The sequence below is a fragment of the Lissotriton helveticus genome, chromosome 10 (assembly GCF_964261635.1).
Source record: "Lissotriton helveticus chromosome 10, aLisHel1.1, whole genome shotgun sequence".
Lineage (NCBI taxonomy): Eukaryota > Metazoa > Chordata > Amphibia > Caudata > Salamandridae > Lissotriton > Lissotriton helveticus.
The window spans coordinates 27,299,791-27,316,365 of record NC_136071.1 but is presented as its reverse complement, the minus strand read 5'-3'; the positions used below and the strand labels follow the sequence as shown (position 1 = coordinate 27,316,365).

Below are 16,575 nucleotides of genomic sequence, written 5' to 3'. Positions count from 1 at the left end.
TCATCTTGAGCTGGGCCTGATGGGTCGTACTTTCTGTGCCTACTGCCAAATATTTGTATATTTTTTATCAATTATTCACAAGTCCCAAAAATAAATTGGAAAAAGCAATTTGGCTGGAACGTGCTAGGGATAATAAAAAGATCTACACTTTTGGGACTGTTTATTCTTATTGTTTGCAGCAGGCAGCTTTAAATAACAAGGAAGTGTTATAGTATTTATCGAATAGCACGCTAAAGTGTAATTTAAGAAAGCTTGCTAAAAAAAATGGATGTTTCCAGCTTGACCTGCAACATGGTTTAGAAATAAAAACACTACAGGTGGGGTGCATGTTCATACAAGGGAAGAGGTGTGGCGCAGCGGCCAGGGCAGCTGCCTTCTGATGCACGAAGGTTCACGGTTCGATCCCCGGCGCCAGTGGAAGCTCAGCGCAGCACCATGTGACTGTGGGCAATAGCTCGCTTAATCTTTCCAACGGCCCCCAGCGACTTGAGACCCGTAGGGGTGAATAGTTCGAGCTTTATTATACAAAGAGGTGATATGAAATGTTATTTAAAGGTCAACTTATGTTCTTTTGTGCAAAGGTTTTTCATGAAACTCCAATTTAACCAGATTCGGTTGGGTCATAACGTGTGGATTGAGTTTATTTACTGTTCTCTGCATTTCCCATAACAATTCATCCTCATACGAACAAGAATGATTAAATGAAAAGTGCAAAACCTCAATAAAGAATTAAAACATTACAAGATAAATATAACACGGTACAATTTAAAATCAGTTATTTTTCCATTTCCCGGTCATGAACCAAGCACTCCAAATAAACATAGAAACTGCATGATAAATGTCTGGGAGATCAGTGCTGTAAGAGACAGCTTTGGTAACCGTCTCATTAAATACATTATAAGTTGAAAATAAGGGAGCAAGACACTTTGTGTGCACACTCGCTACATTTGGAGAGAATAGCATGAAGTGGGTAATAGTTTCAATGTCACCACTGGCACAGTCACACACTACATCAATCCCCATGGTCTTTCTCCTTTGGTTGAAAATAATAGTGGAGAGATACACACCTTTATTATTTCTTTCATATTTGTCCAACATTCCTTTTTACTTCCATTTTACTCGTTGTCGGCGTGCTAGCTCTTTGTGCTTCGCCCATCCGCACTGCAAATCAATGAAAGAACGTAAAGGAGACACATTTTTGTCTCCATCTAGCTGCACAACCTATTTAAATGAATTTAATGAATTAAATTCGTGATCCATAAGTTTAATATTCCCCAAATTTTCACTATTTTATTCATCATTTCTTTACTCTGTTTTGTCTTCAATCCATTACATCCATTTCTTCAATCCTTAAAGTTTTGCACAAAACACAGGAGATTCCTTGTTTCCTTATGCCACGTTTTATTTTCTGAAACTGGGATGGTGCAATGAGCTAAAAAACGGTGTTGGATCTAGCCCTGATCTCTTGACTGGGTGAGAGTACTCTGCTTAATTCAGAGACTCTGTCCATCACCACCCCTTGTTGTAAATAACGTTTTATTTTCAGTCACCCAATGCATTTCGGGAAAATTCCCTTCTTCGGGGGTTTCGTGGCACTGATTATTTCAATCGTGTGACTACATCTAGGCTGTGTATTGATCCCACAGCTACACTGTCTTCAGCTCCCAGTGAAATAAGGATCGAAGAAATTGATATAGTGGATTGAAAACAAAACAGAGTAAAGAAATGATGAATAAAATAGTGAAAATTTGGGGAATATTAAACTTATGGATCACGAATTTAATTCATTAAATTCATTTAAATAGGTTGTGCAGCTAGATGGAGACAAAAATGTGTCTCCTTTACGTTCTTTCTTTCTCCTTTGGCAACATAAGCCTTCAATGGGAGGATCTGAGGTCAAATTTTATGTATGATGAGCGCCTATCTCAGGGTAGATGTCATCCAAATAGGGTTCAAAGCCAACAATAGATTTGTGCTTTAGGCACCTCTGTACCAGGATCCTATTCTTACTGCAGATCTGATTCCACCAGCACATTCCAGGCAGACCAGGGTAATGGACTACCTTCCTTATAGCGGTCAAACATATGCTAGCTAAGGGATTTTTTTGTGGGCCTACCAAATGAATTACTGAGGCCAGGGCAATAATATCAGTACTGGTCTAATGACCAGTTCCAAATACAATGATTATAAAGTCGTACCCCGGCCCAGCCTCAACAATGCCCTCAGAAACCTATTCTCAATTTGTTTTAGGTATAGAGGAATCTGTGCAGTCTCAAATTTCAGCTTAATAGATTGCAGCTGTAACAACCTTTGCTCTATACACGTGTAGTAAAGAACTTAATGACTGCCGCCTATTCTTTGTTTACACCTGATAACTGCAGCTGCTAACTGCCTCAAAATTTCAGCTACTCTTCCCATTTGCTGTTTCCAAGACAATTTAGTATCATTCTGAATTCTCAGATAAACAAAATAAATTACTTGTTCTAAAATATCATTATTCACTGAGAAGGGGCGTTGTAACTCAATCCTTGGTTTCAATATCATAAAGATAAGAGAGAGCAAAACAGCATTGTCTGCATATAACAACACAGGCATACATGTGTTACCGAGCAACAGGCAATCTAAATTCAAGGAATAGACCAACATCATTCAAGAATAGGTAAAAAAGCAAAAGAGCCAAAACGCACCCTTGCCGCACACCAGTCGTTATCAAAAAGCTCTCCGAAAAATTCTCCCCATGATCCATAACGCACTTGAGCAGATATGTCTCTATGCAGATTCTGCAAAGACGCGATCAAGTATTGATGCATACCCTGCTGTTGTAAACTGGCCACAATAACTCCCTGTCTGCTACACCAAAAGCAGATTTCAAGTCAGCAAATGTTAAAAACAATGAGAACTTCCTTTGCCTCATACATTTACACCATAAGGAGTCAAATGCATGGCCTGCTCTACCATTCCGATGCCCCTTCTGAAGCCTACTTGATTGTCTGCTAGAATTTTCTCATCTTCAACCCAGTCGTGAAAGTGATTGGAAAGCACCCTCCCACAGATTTTACCCGCCTCATCTAGTAATGAAATTAGGCAATAGTCAGATTGGACTGATCTCACACCTTTCTTAAATAGAGGAAGAATCATAGCCCCCTCGCCAAGATTTTGGAGTTTCTCCAGATCTAATAACGGCATTAAATACCTTAGTGAGAAGCAGAACCAATAATAAAAGGTCAGTCTGATATAAATCAGTAGCCACAAAATCAGGACCCAGGGCTTTGTTAGGCTTTTGTTGTAAAATGGCTTCTTTAACCTCGGATTTAGTGAAATCACATCCATTCACTCCAGGGGATATTGTTTGAACCTAATTGTGGCCTGTTTAGGGCAGTTCCTAATGTGTGGATTAAAAAGAATGGGGTTTGCCATTATTTATGTTGTCAATATTGTGGAGCTGTTAAACAGGATCTGAATTATGTCCTTTTTTAGGTCGAGCTCTCTCGACCTATTGCTATTGAGTTGCCTCTGAAGGGAGACAGAGCTGTACACACGCATGGATTTCACACCGTGGGCGCGCACGCCCAGCCCCCCGGAGCCGTGCACATCTCTTGCTCCAACTGTGCACAGCCGCCTTTCAATCGCACGCACACTGCATACACACACACACACTGCATATATATACACACACACACACACACACACACACACACACACACACACACACACACACACACACACACACACACACACACACACACACACACACACACACACACACACACACACACACACACACACACACACACACACACACACACACACACACACACACACACACACACACACACACACACACACACACACACACACACACACACACACACACACACACACACACACACACACACACACACACACACACACACACACACACACACACACACACACACACACACACACACACACACACACACACACACACTCTCCCCACCACTTACTGGGAATTTTTTGTCGTTGGCTCCTTCATTCCGTCGCATCACCGGATTTCTCTCCTCCTGCTGTCTCCCGGGAACGCCAGCACTCACGGGATCCCTGCTTTCTTCTGGGCTCTCCACTACCCACACCCTCGGCCTCCAAGGTGCCGCGCTCCGGACGAGCTACATCACCGCGAGCCTGGCTCAGAGGCGGGGCATCTCCCGGAACCTCGCAGGTTATAAAGAACTTTCCTGCCTATCAAGGCAGAGCCCGCCTCTCTCGCCTGAGTTCGTAATATACGCGCGCGTGCTTGTTGCTGTGCGTTGAACTGGAAGGAGGTTTCCAGAAGAGTTTTCTCGAGGGGGTGGAGACATTTGGCAGCGGAGCTGTAGCCTTAAACTGGTTTTGCATTGCGCCGTGTTTTGGGCTGTTAAACCTCCATGTACGATAATTTGTAAATGCATGGATTTGAAGATTCGGAGGCAGTAAGCAATTTCTGAGATTATATTTTCTGTGGATCTTTTATGCGGGTGTAACGGAGGAGGGGCTAAAAGAGAGAGCATTGTTTAACGAAGCCGTCTGATGAGGAATGCAGTTCAGGTACCTGCGCTAATCAGCCAATAGCATAATATCGTGTCCGGAATAAAATGAAGTGTGGGCCTTCCATGTAAGAGCGTCCGTGCACCCCCTCGTTTACGGCATACATGCTGCACTTCCGTTCTCGTGAGCCGCACGCTCAACGAGCAAGTAGTTTATAGCTGATAGCTGACCCGTATTTAATATTCATCAAAGCCTCGGTGCCTGTATTCACAATTACATTTTCTTAGCGCTCACATGGCGTTTCAAGTGCAGGATTTCAACCAGCCCCCTTGTTTCTTTAGTCAGTGGTAAAGGGAAGGAAGGAGAAGCACTGGGGTGGGAGTGGGCGGGTGGTTTCTGGCGAGGCTGACGTTTTGAGATCCCCAGGTTGGGATTCAAGGTCCTGCCAAGGTCCGTTTTTTTTAAGGCGGGCGCACTCCATGTAAATGGGGGGGTCATTCTAAATAAGGGAGGGGGATCGAGTCTCACGAGAACTGTGTAACAACCGCAACCCCAGTAGGAACGAGCTTGTTCAGGATTGCAATGATTATTCTAGAAGGATAGTTGATTTAAATAAACTATTAATAAACATTAGAGGAATATTTTCTCCCATTTCGAGCTTGTATTTTCTCCCAGCCATGACTTTTTCACTTCACACAGACTATTTATATGCTAAACGTAAATAGAATTCTTAGAATAGCATTGTAAAACTTTGGCTATCGCAAACTAAAGCAGAATTCGGCTGTGATTAATTGCCATGAGGAAAAGAGTTACTCTAATGTAAAGTTTAGCACAAAGTCCCGAAATTATCCACCAATAGGCCACTGAATTAGTCAGGCTTCTTGCCAAGTGTTTCTTGTATAGTCTGGTGGTGTAACTGGTTTAGTTTCCTGTTTCTTCTCAGTGTTGTATGTAGTGGACAATTTGTCTATTATGGAGGTTGCTGATAAAATATGCTTTCAAGTTACATTTTTTTAGCATAATAGTGAAAGTCGTAAAACAGAAGTGTTTTGGGGAGAGACCTCAGTAGAAACATAGATTCACTCGAGGAAAGGCAAACCCTAACTAACATTTGTATACCTTCTGGGATACCAAGGGAAATCCTCGTTCTTTAAAAGAGCACTCCTAGAATGAGCCAGCATAATCTGGAGCGCTGACCGAAGGGGAAAGATTTGGGAGTTTCATTAGGAATACAGCATTATTTTCATTCAGAAGTGAAATTAGTGAATGTAAATAAGTTCCTTGCTAGTAGTGGATGCAACGTAGTATATCAATCACATTGCAAACCATATAGAAAAGTAGAAACACTAGTAATGCAAAAAAATCAGTAAGCTTAAGGCCTCTATTTCAAATTAAAATAGTATACTCAAATTAATTAGCATATTTGCCACGACAGGCTCGATGTGTCCGACTGATCATATTTCCCTATTCAGTTTACTTTCTGATCATTTGAAAGTTGCTGCTGATAGTTAAAAAAATAAATTAAAAAAGCCTGTTGCTGCTGCTCCTTCCGTAGTGCATTTGACCTCTGGATTTTTGAGGAAGCCATGTTAAACTCACTAGGAGTACATTATTGTGAACACCCTACTTACTTTTAAAATGTTATTCCAGTCCAGTCTCCCACTTGACAAAAATACACAGATGTACTGTAGCGTGTCAAGCATCGTTTGTTTTTGTGGCTCTTAGGTCTGTCTGCTGCTTAGTTTCAGCAACGCGAATACAGAATTTTTTTTGGGGTGGGGGGGCATTTGACCATTCACAGATTTGCTATCGCATGAACCAAAATAAAAGGAATATGAGGAGTTCAAGCTGAGCCATTGAGCCGAAAGGAAGCTGCCTAATAAAAGCTTTAAATAGTGCAGTCCTGGACAAAGGAGGCGCTTAAATATTCATGCTTCTTTCTTCAAGAGGGCATGAGGTTGGGTAGTTAAACTCTAAATAATATATTCTTTTTATATATATCCTATTTCCATCCTCTCTTTGTAGAGTTAGAGATCAGAAGACGGGAGGATGAGTACAGATTTTCAAGTAAGTAGCCTCTCCGGATGTCCTCTTTTGAAGCGCCCCTGTCCTTTGGTGGTGGTAGGCACACTTAGTTTTGAACCAAAACAGAATGCATGAAGGACTGGTAATGTGTAGGCACATCTGCAAGCAGCGGTAGCAAAGTATAAAACAGTAACTCAATTACAGAAATGGCCTTGGCGCCAGTAATATAATAATGCAAATGAAAGTCCGTAAACTGAAGAGTAAAAATGTACGGTTTGAAAATAGCCAGGAATCCACCTGACTGTTCTTCTGAACTACTGTAAAATGTGTAAGTTTTCTTGACAATTCTAAAAACTGCCTCAGTGGCAGAATAAAAACACGGAGAACACACATTATATTGAGAAGTCGAGTAGATATAGTGTGTATATTATGACTGTCTACACACCTCTCAATCAGCTACTTCCACCTGCAGTGTTTGCGCGGGAAAACTCCACAGAGAAATGACTGTAGCAAGTTTAAAGTCTAGCGGTTTTTGGCGTTCATGGTCAGGTTGAAAGACCCCGAGGTGGAGAGAGGAGTTTTATTCTGTGTTCCGTGTTTAGCGTCTGAAAACTGGTCGCCTGAATCTTGCATTACAGTTTGTTCAAAGCCACTTCCCTTTGTTGGTTTCGCCTGGGTGGTACTGAGCCAACATTTATCAGTCCTATAGAAACAACACTATATAACCTATTGGTAGATGGAAATGACATTGTAAACCCGGGGTAAAAGTATTACAAATGTGTAAATTGTTTTCACATTTGCATGACGATCCTGGTCAACCGGGCTTGCAGGTGTGAGTACTTAAGAAAACCAGTTAAAGGAATTTAGCAGTTGCGTTTTTTTTTTATTCTATGGCATTTTTTTTTTATTGTTATAGGAGATATGTTTGTCGAGCATGACACAAGAAAATCTTGTCACTGCCCACAAAAGCAAAGTTAAATGTTTTGGTACTTAGGGGAATTTGACTATTTTATGATAGCTATGTTGCTACACACACTTTTTGAAGTGATCTACATGCCCCTCATAGGATACAAGTTCCATCAGGGCTAACTCTACTTTTCAATTTTTGGAGCTGGTGATGTGAGCATAATTGCTTTGGATAATTACAACTTATTCCAGTGCTGTAGTACTACAGAGTGCCACACTATTGTTAACAAAACTAGTTAACAATTTTAGAATATGTGTTCGCAGTAATTAGTATGAAATCTATAACACCTCAGTTGAAAACCTAGAAATCCGAGGTTTATGACAGTTTCACTGACCAGCAGGCCCATCTAGTTTGGCTACTGCATCACAAACTTGTTTTAAATAGTAGTTACTTGCCAGGTTTTCCAAAAGATGGGGCTGCACTAATAGATTTGGTTTTGTAAATGTAGGTAAAGCACTTAAAAAGACTGGTTTACACAGACCTTCAATACAGCGAACAATGTGCTGTTTTATTGGTTCTTTTATTGTATGATTTTGCATGTTGCTGTCATCCTACCGTAATTCTATTGTATTTTTTAATTACCGTATATTTAGTTCACAATTGCTGTTTTTTTGGTGTATGTTCATTTAGTAATCGTTAGTAATTTACCCTACTGCACTTGTACCCATTGATATGTTCTCTTGAAATTTAGCTACTGTCAAACTCTCAGGATGTTGTTTCTTAGAACAAAGTGTGTGCATATGTAGAAAACCTCTCACTTCATTCATGACCGATTTTCTTCTGACCCCTACGCATATATTTAGCTCTTTATATTTACCTAATCGTAATCTAGCTTACTGTATACCCCCCCCCCCCTTCCGCTGGTGTTTTAGCAGCGATTTACCTACACCTGTTTTATCAGTTTTCCTGTACACAACAGATTAGAAGGAAAAGACAAAACCGAAGATGTACTAAAGCATGACCAGATAAAACTCTATTTGTCCTAGGCAGCGTCTGGTGCTTAATTGATATGTCTGCTGCTGGTTGCAGTGGCCACCTTTAAGGAGCAGAAGAGAAAATATGCTTTTTCGGTGCTTTTCTGCTTTGAAAAGCTTGTGCTGCAGGGTGGTAGGCTGTATTCCTGAGATCATCATTAAAACCCTTATTGTTAAATAGGAGGAAATGAAATCATTTGCAGGCAAATTACAGAGGAAAGGAGTGGGCTGAGGGAGATCTAGTCCTTTTTAGGGCTTGCCTAGGTAGCGCGCATGCGCAATCTCTCAAGACATGCTGTATCTACTGTATGGGTATTCTTCCACTTCCCCCGGCCTTCAGTTGACATGGCATGTCAGAGCATGTGGTTTAAATGCCTCTTGAGTACAGAGCCGCTACTATTCTACTGGGCCTCTATGCTGAAATCAGAAACGTGTGGGAAACTTGCAGACCACCATCTGCACCTGCCCCCAATTCTGCAATTGTCTAGGGATGCGGGCTGCCCATGAAGTAATAGCCTCTCCCATGCAGAACAAGAGTTACTAGAACATACATGGAAATACCAGCTGCCTTCAGCCATGAGCTGTGCAACTGTTATATACCAGGTTTATGGTCCATCCCAGCCATATTTTGCACCGGCCTAATGCCCATACCACCAGTTATGCAAATCCCCTTTATTTATGCATAGATGCCAACATTTGATGAATGTTTAATTTCTCATTTGCATTAACCTTCATTTGAGAGCTTGAATCGATAGTAGTAATCCCCTAAAAGGCAAAGCTTTCCACACAGTTCCAGGCCACACTTTTCAACACCACACATTTCCAATCCATACCACATAATTCAACACAAAACCAGATAATTCAACTCAACGCCACAACACACCCCATACATCCAATCCACAACACACAATTCCACTACATGCCACAAAATTAAACGGCACACTACATAATTGAACTCCACTACATACCACTCCACAAAATACCATTCCACTTAATTACACTACATAACACACAATCGCAGTCCACATAATTCCAGTACAATTAATACCATGTAATTACCAACCACATAATTCCACATCACACCATGTCACATAATTCCACTACACAAATCCACTCCACTTCTATCACTCCACAACACGCAATTCCAAGCCACACAATTCCACAAATAACTAATCCAACCCACATAATTCCACAACACATACATACACTCCATAACACATGGGTAAAAAAAAAAACATTGCCATTTGCAATGCCAAATGCTCTAACACAAACAAATGCGAGACCGATTGCATTGCAAATGCTTGTTTTGTCCTGGCCTTTCTTATCTGCATGAAAAGAAATTGTATCCTGTGATTTTAAGGTATTCTATGGTACGCACAAAGAAGCACTTTATCTTTTTTTAATCCTCCAATTGATAAAATTTGTTATTGATTAATGAGTTTTTGGGAGGGCTTTCTTAATGTAAATTGATGTATCCGTATTCATTGCAATCTATTCTGTTTGATCTAATTATGCTTATTATTTTAACTACATGTATTTCTAACTTACCGTATTTATTCATTAGCAACTGTTGTGTTTTTCAAGTGTAATCTGTGGATGCACTTTAAAGAATAAATGAATAACTACTGGTAAGACACATTTTTTGCACATCTCTGTTCCATGTGACTGCTCCTGCGAGCTGTCTCAGCAATGTCTTCATTGCTGTTAACATGTTGCCACGTTAGGTAAATTATTTACTGACTTTAGTCACTTTTCCTTCCAACTGTTCCATTCTAGAATCGAAGACAGCCAACCTTCTGTACACATTATCACATTTCTCATGCAGCTTCTCCATTTGGGCCATGAAGGCCCTCTCTCTCTTTGTAAGTCACTCAGCATGCTTATAATCTTTGGCATGACCTATTCAACACGTCAAAGGTTGTCTTTTAAAATAAAATTTAAAAAAATGGGGGCACCCCTCTGCTGTTTCAATGTAGCACTTTGGGCTCCCCCACGTAAGTCTTGCGGTGTTCTCCATATGCTGCTACTGTGCAATTTTCTTTCGTCTTTACTGTTTTGCCAATGCTAATCTCCCAGTGGTTCTATAATAGTGCGTGTCCTTAAGGCCCTCTCACATTTACCGTCTTGAGATCATGGCATATAAAAGTATATTCTAGCCCAGCAGGTAATGTCACAACTCAGGTGCACTGCCAGGCGCCAGCTGCCATTATACCCAGAATCTGACTCAACCCATTGCCAGTTTCGATGGGGGATGCCTACAAACACCGGAAAAGTATACAAAGGTATACAAAACAGTGATGGACGGAATGCTTCAATTCATCTCCGCCACTAACTAGTAAGTTTGCATTCCAGTCCATCGATATTTTGCATTACATGCTTCCTCATTCTGGACTTAGCCATATGCAACTCAGTCTTGATCCTACTCCAATGGAACAATCCAGACCAATCGGTCAGGCTAGGTCCTGCCATGTCATTATTTGAGTCTCCAGATCAAGACAGTAATGAAAATTCCAGCAATATGTCTTGATGGAGACTCACATTTGTGTCAGTGTGACAGAGAACACAGAATAACGTGATGGATTCCCAAAAATTGATTAATTAGTTCATGGGAGAAAACAGATGTATACCATATGAGCAGTGGAGGCCACAAAACTATGCCACAGGAGGAGGCCACAGAATCATGCTGTAGCAGAAACCTTAGAATCATGTTCTCAAATAAATCAAGTTTCTAACATCTTGGGAGGATGGGGGATCAGGCCCTGAGGAGGACAGACCTCAGGCGTATTTTCTGATGGAAACCCCAGATATATGTTATTGATGGATACCCAAGAATCACTTCAGTGATGGAGACCCCAGCATCATGTCAGTAACAGAGAGCCTAGAACCATGCCTGTGACGGGGACTCCAGAATCATGTCAGTAAAAACTCTAGACTTCACATCACTAATCGAGACTCTAAAATTACTTCAGTGAGGGGCACTCCAGAGCCTTGCCAGTAATGCAAACTTAAAAACCACTGAACTGATGCACAGCCTGCCACCCACGCTCACGTTTTAATGAAGCCCCTGATGAAGAGCATCGAATTATGTCAGTTCTGGGACTAAAAGTCAGTGATGAAAAAAACAGAATCATGGGCGGTGGTCTCCAGCATCATGCACTGCTGGAGACCAGAAGAACCGACAGGGGCACGCCTTATAATCCCTGCCCTGCTCTTGTTATTTGAGCGAAATGTGTCTGAGGCCCGAAAGAACAAAAGGTTCAATATGGCATTATAATATGGGCACAAGGGCCAAAAAAACAGTTACATACCCAGCCCCTGCTTGCACTACAGTAGACTCCATCCGACTCATGTACAAGGTAGCAATAGTTATAGAAGAAGGACTACCATTTCCGCCATCCCTACGCGTCTGACGGCCATCTTGGAACGTCAAATAAAAATGTAAACTAACGGGAGATACCAGAAGACATTGATATCAGTTCAGTGTTTCACATGATAGGCACAGTAGCACACTCCTATTTCCCCTTGTTAATTAATTTTGTTATATAAGAGTCATATAAGCTAGTACGTAACCTGTTTACCTAAATCCAACAATCAGAATCATTATTTTCCTTCGCAATATATTTCGAACTGAGACCATTGTTAACGAATTTTTTACGGGATCGTTCTACTAATGTGGTAGAAAACGCTATCTAATTCAGACAAAAGAAACATTTCAAGATGGCTGCTCCTTTGCAGGGAAGTTGATTGGAAAAGGCAAGTTAAATGTTGTAGTCAGGCGCCCGCAGGTCGGAGTCGTTTCCGTTTCCGGCTGCTCCGGCCGCCATCTTGAAGCATCAGCGTTGCTATACCCTACTGGAATCCCATTTAGAAATGCCCGCTTTCACCTGCAGCTCGGTAGGTTTGCAAGAGAAAACGCTGATTGCTTGTGCTGGCAAGTTGTGTACACGCTAGTGGGGTGGGGTCAGTTCCTTGTGGGGCGCGCTGACAGTTTTATTTGTTGTACCTGCAACCGGAAGTCGGGAATAGGCCCCTAGTATGGAAGAGTAGTCCTCTTTCTATAAATATCAACATCAATAAAGTTGAGCCGGTGTTCTATCAATATGTGAACCCCATCTTGCTGTGTACCCCCTACGCGATTACTTTACGGTGCGCAGGCGTGTTTCTCTGCGCATGTGTGCTTCTGGTGCTCAGGCGCATATTACGCACCCCATCTGTCCGTGTACCCTCAACGTTTTTATTTCAATTTGCGCATGCTCACAAACATCATGACCAATCACAGGTCTCACACGCAGTGACATCATGCTCAACCAATCATCGTTCTCCAAAGCATTCATAAATGCTTAACCTCCTAGTCTTTTCCTCTTCAGGAGTCACACCCCTGCCGAGAGTGTTCATTCCTCGCCACGCGTTGCTCTTCGAGTGCCACTTCTTTCTGTACTCATCGAGTGCCGCTTCTTTTTCCAGTTCTTTGAAGGTGAGCATTTTACATTTATTGTTAATTCAAATGTACTTGTACCCTTTTCCCTTTGTTTAGTCTTTTGCCCTGCAACGGCTGCCCGACTCCAAAATGCTGCTTCACTCGCATGTTAAATGTTTTACAAGTGGCGAAAGCTTATATGGAGCTTTTTTAAATGTTACCAACGATTGCCTCATTTAAGCTCCAACACGCAAGATAAGTTGATTTGGTTTGCCAATTCTGTGGCTGAGTCTCGAGTCCAGTGCCATGTGGCATATGCCTAACTGCTGCGTCACATGTAAGATAACTTTATTTGATTTGCCAATTCTATTTTGAATCTTACTTTATTGAAACTTATGAATGGCTCCTTTATGCCCCATACTCTTTTTCTGCAGCGCATGCCCAACTCCTTAATGCTGTCTCACTCGCATGGTAAATCTTTTTGAAGTGGCAAAAGCTTATATGGCTCACTTTGTAATGTTACCAACGATTGCCTCATTTAAGCTCCAACACGCAAGATATGTTTATTTGGTTTGCCAATTCTGAGACCTCCATCCTGTCTACCTGCCAGCTATCTGTTAAAAGATAGTACTCGCTGGGAGCGAAGCCTTCTTTTCTGCCGTAGATCAGGTGCAATAAAATATTTGTTCTGTTTCCCGTTAGGATATCAACCTAATTTTGATGATCTGGCTTGCCCATGTGGCAATATAGGAAAACAGTCAATGCTGCATTATTCGTTTTTCTGCACCTTTTATCAACAATATAGTATGCAGTTATTGATACAGTTTTTTAGGACAAAGGGGATAACAGATTTTAAGGTCACCTATAAAATAATTCTGCAGGTTAAAAATGTTGATTTTAATATACCGAGTATGTACCTTTTTGAAAATGGCTATCCGTTCACGCTCTTCCATGAATCCTTGAATGCTGGACTAGGTCGCATTTTATACATACCTCTGGATTGTATTTTTAAACAGGGGAATATGTGATACAATTAATATGCGGGCGCATAGAGTACTTTCTTTACAATATTTCCCTGTTCTTTGCAAATTGGGACTTCTATATAATGCTGCTATTTGTAATTTTAATGTTCTTTATTAATTTGCCTACTCCTTACATATTTGCACTTTGCACTTTGCACTTTAGTATTGAAGTTGCAATTGGCTCTATGATCCTTGATTTGCACATTGCACTCTGGCACTTTAGTATTGAAGTTGCAATTGGCTATGCGACTTACTAGTTTGTTTGCTCCCTGCATATTTGTACATTACACCTTGGCACTTTAGTATTGAAGTTGCAATTGTTCATGTGATTCACTAACGTGCCTGCATATTTGCACATTGCACCTTGCACTTTAGTATTGAAGTTGTAATTGGTAATGCGTGATAACCTTGCTGCGTCATGTGCAAGATAAGTTTATTTGATTTGCCAATTCTATTTTGAATCTTAGTTTATTGATACTTATGAATGGCTCCTTTATGCTCCAAACTCTTTTTTTCTGGGTAAATCACGTAAGTTTCTTGAGGCCAAGCCTGTTGTCCAGTGCCAGGTGGCCGATCACTTCTTGCTGCGTCGCGTGCAAGTGAAAATAATCTGATGTGGCTAATCTAATTTGAATCACATTTTATTCTGACTTAAGTATGCCTCCTTTTAGCACCAACCTGTTGTTACTGGGTAAATCACTTACTTTCCCCTCTGAGTCTGCTGCCTCACTCGCATGTTAAAGCTTTCTTTTTTTCTGGGCAAATCAGATTTTCCAACTCTAGTTCTAATACTTTGTAATGCTTGAATTTATTATTGAATTTATAATTTTTCCCATTCTGGGGGCCAGACTGGTTATTGGCATGATAGTTAGGGATTGGTTTAGAATGTCAATATAACCTGTGCTGCCTGCATCATAAATATATGGAACGTCATTGAGTATTTGAAGGGAGTATGTTCTGTGCTGCATTTGGGAATAAATGAAGGTTGAAAGGTGTTTAATAGTTTGAAGTTGGAAAGGTGGTCCAGGATTTCTGTTGAGACTTTTTTCCTTGGAATGGAAGCTTGGTAAACAGTCTAATGTTCTGAAACTTCGACGAGAGGGCTAAGTATGGAACCCGCCACTGTATCTTAATGACTTCAATTATTCACCCCATCTCACACCCCAGGCCCCCACATTCTGCTTTTTCTGTTCTGTCCATTAGTAAGTAATGCTCAGAGATAGCTGATTGTTCTTCTTTTCTTTTCCTCAACTACCCTTGAGACCTGGCATCCGCATTCTGCAGTTTCTCTAACATACACCCATGACAGCACGTGCACAACCAGAGCACGGCACTAGCTGTGTTTGGGGCAAATCACTCAATATACCCCTGGCCGATTGTGAAGTGCTGCGCCACGTGGCCGTGCCACGTGTAGGCCTCGCTGCTGAAGCAGCCTGTTTTCACAGAAATCATACATGTCTGTGATGCTTATTGTGAAGTGCTGCGCCACGTGGCCATCCATTGCTTAAAGTTCATTGGCGGAGTGAGGGGTGAAGACGGGGGGGACAGTTGTTATAGTATTTGTGTATTCTCTCACATATATAGTGATTGTTGGCTTTGTAATACAATAATTATGTAAAATTGGGTACTTGCATATCTGCAGGTGTTTACTTTACATCCTTTTTTCCCTTTATCATTATTTTAACTAGAAATGGATGCCACTAAGTACAAAGAGCTTCTGGATTATGTAAGCCGTAATGTGTATCCTGAAGGTTTCAGTAAAGTCCAGAAGCATGGATTGCGTAGATACTCTAAAAAATTCACCATTGACGGTACTATAATTTTATAACTATTCTTATTTTAATTGCAATGTGTTAAGGCTGTTTGAGAAAAGGGATGTTCTCAGTTTATGTAATTATTTTTCATATGCATATTTACATTTGGACAATCATAGTTACTAAAACACTTTTTTTATTTTCTCTTTGTTCTCTTTTTTTTGTCAATAGATGGGAGCTTGTTCTACACTGGTAAAAAGAACAACACTAAAGTTGTCATTGGTGCTAAAGCTGCTCAAAAGATTTTTTCAGAATTTCATTCGTCTCTTATTGGTGGTCATTCTGGTATCAATAAAACGAAAAAAAGCATTTCTTCCCGATTTTATTGGCCAAATATGTCAGTTGAAACTGAACAATGGGTAAGTTTGCATTTTTCTTTCTTCTCTAAATAAGTTTTTAATTAAAATATTGTTCTCTATAGTGCTAGTCTAATAGGTCATTGTTTTTTGCACCCATATATTTTTCATTTACATGTCTCACATTGTAAATGACATAATATTCTTTTGATCTTGGGTCTGTTTTCCCATCCTATGATCTTATTAATGTTGAATAATTTATACGTTTATAAAGATTTTAGATTTAGAGAGTTTTTTTAATGGTTGTAATGTATTAATTGTGCCATTGTGTGGATAAACATAAAGCCTGTTATAAAAGATATGCTACTTCAGAGGCTATGCTTTTTACATGTACTCCGTCTGCACTTAAGATACAACGTGAACACGTTGATATGAATTTGTTTTTTTGGAGACACATCTTTAAATTTTTCTTGAACTTTATTTCTTTATTTTTAGATCAAAGAGTGTGATGTTTGCCTAAAAGAACAACCTGCCCTACAGATTTGCTCTGAATTAAA

General features: G+C 40.6%; 1 protein-coding gene across 3 annotated transcripts in view; it reads right to left on the bottom strand.

Annotated features, from left to right (window-relative positions):
- Positions 1–11,882, bottom strand: part of TAFAZZIN (tafazzin, phospholipid-lysophospholipid transacylase) — a 73,303-nt gene extending 61,421 nt beyond the window's left edge. The window contains exon 1 of one of the 3 annotated variants that reach the window (XM_078664646.1): positions 11,778–11,882. The gene's annotated coding sequence lies outside the window, so the exon portion shown is untranslated. The remainder of the gene's footprint in view (positions 1–11,777) is intronic. The other 2 variants (XM_078664645.1, XM_078664647.1) reach the window with 2 other exon arrangements.
- Positions 11,883–16,575: the final 4,693 nt, after the last annotated feature.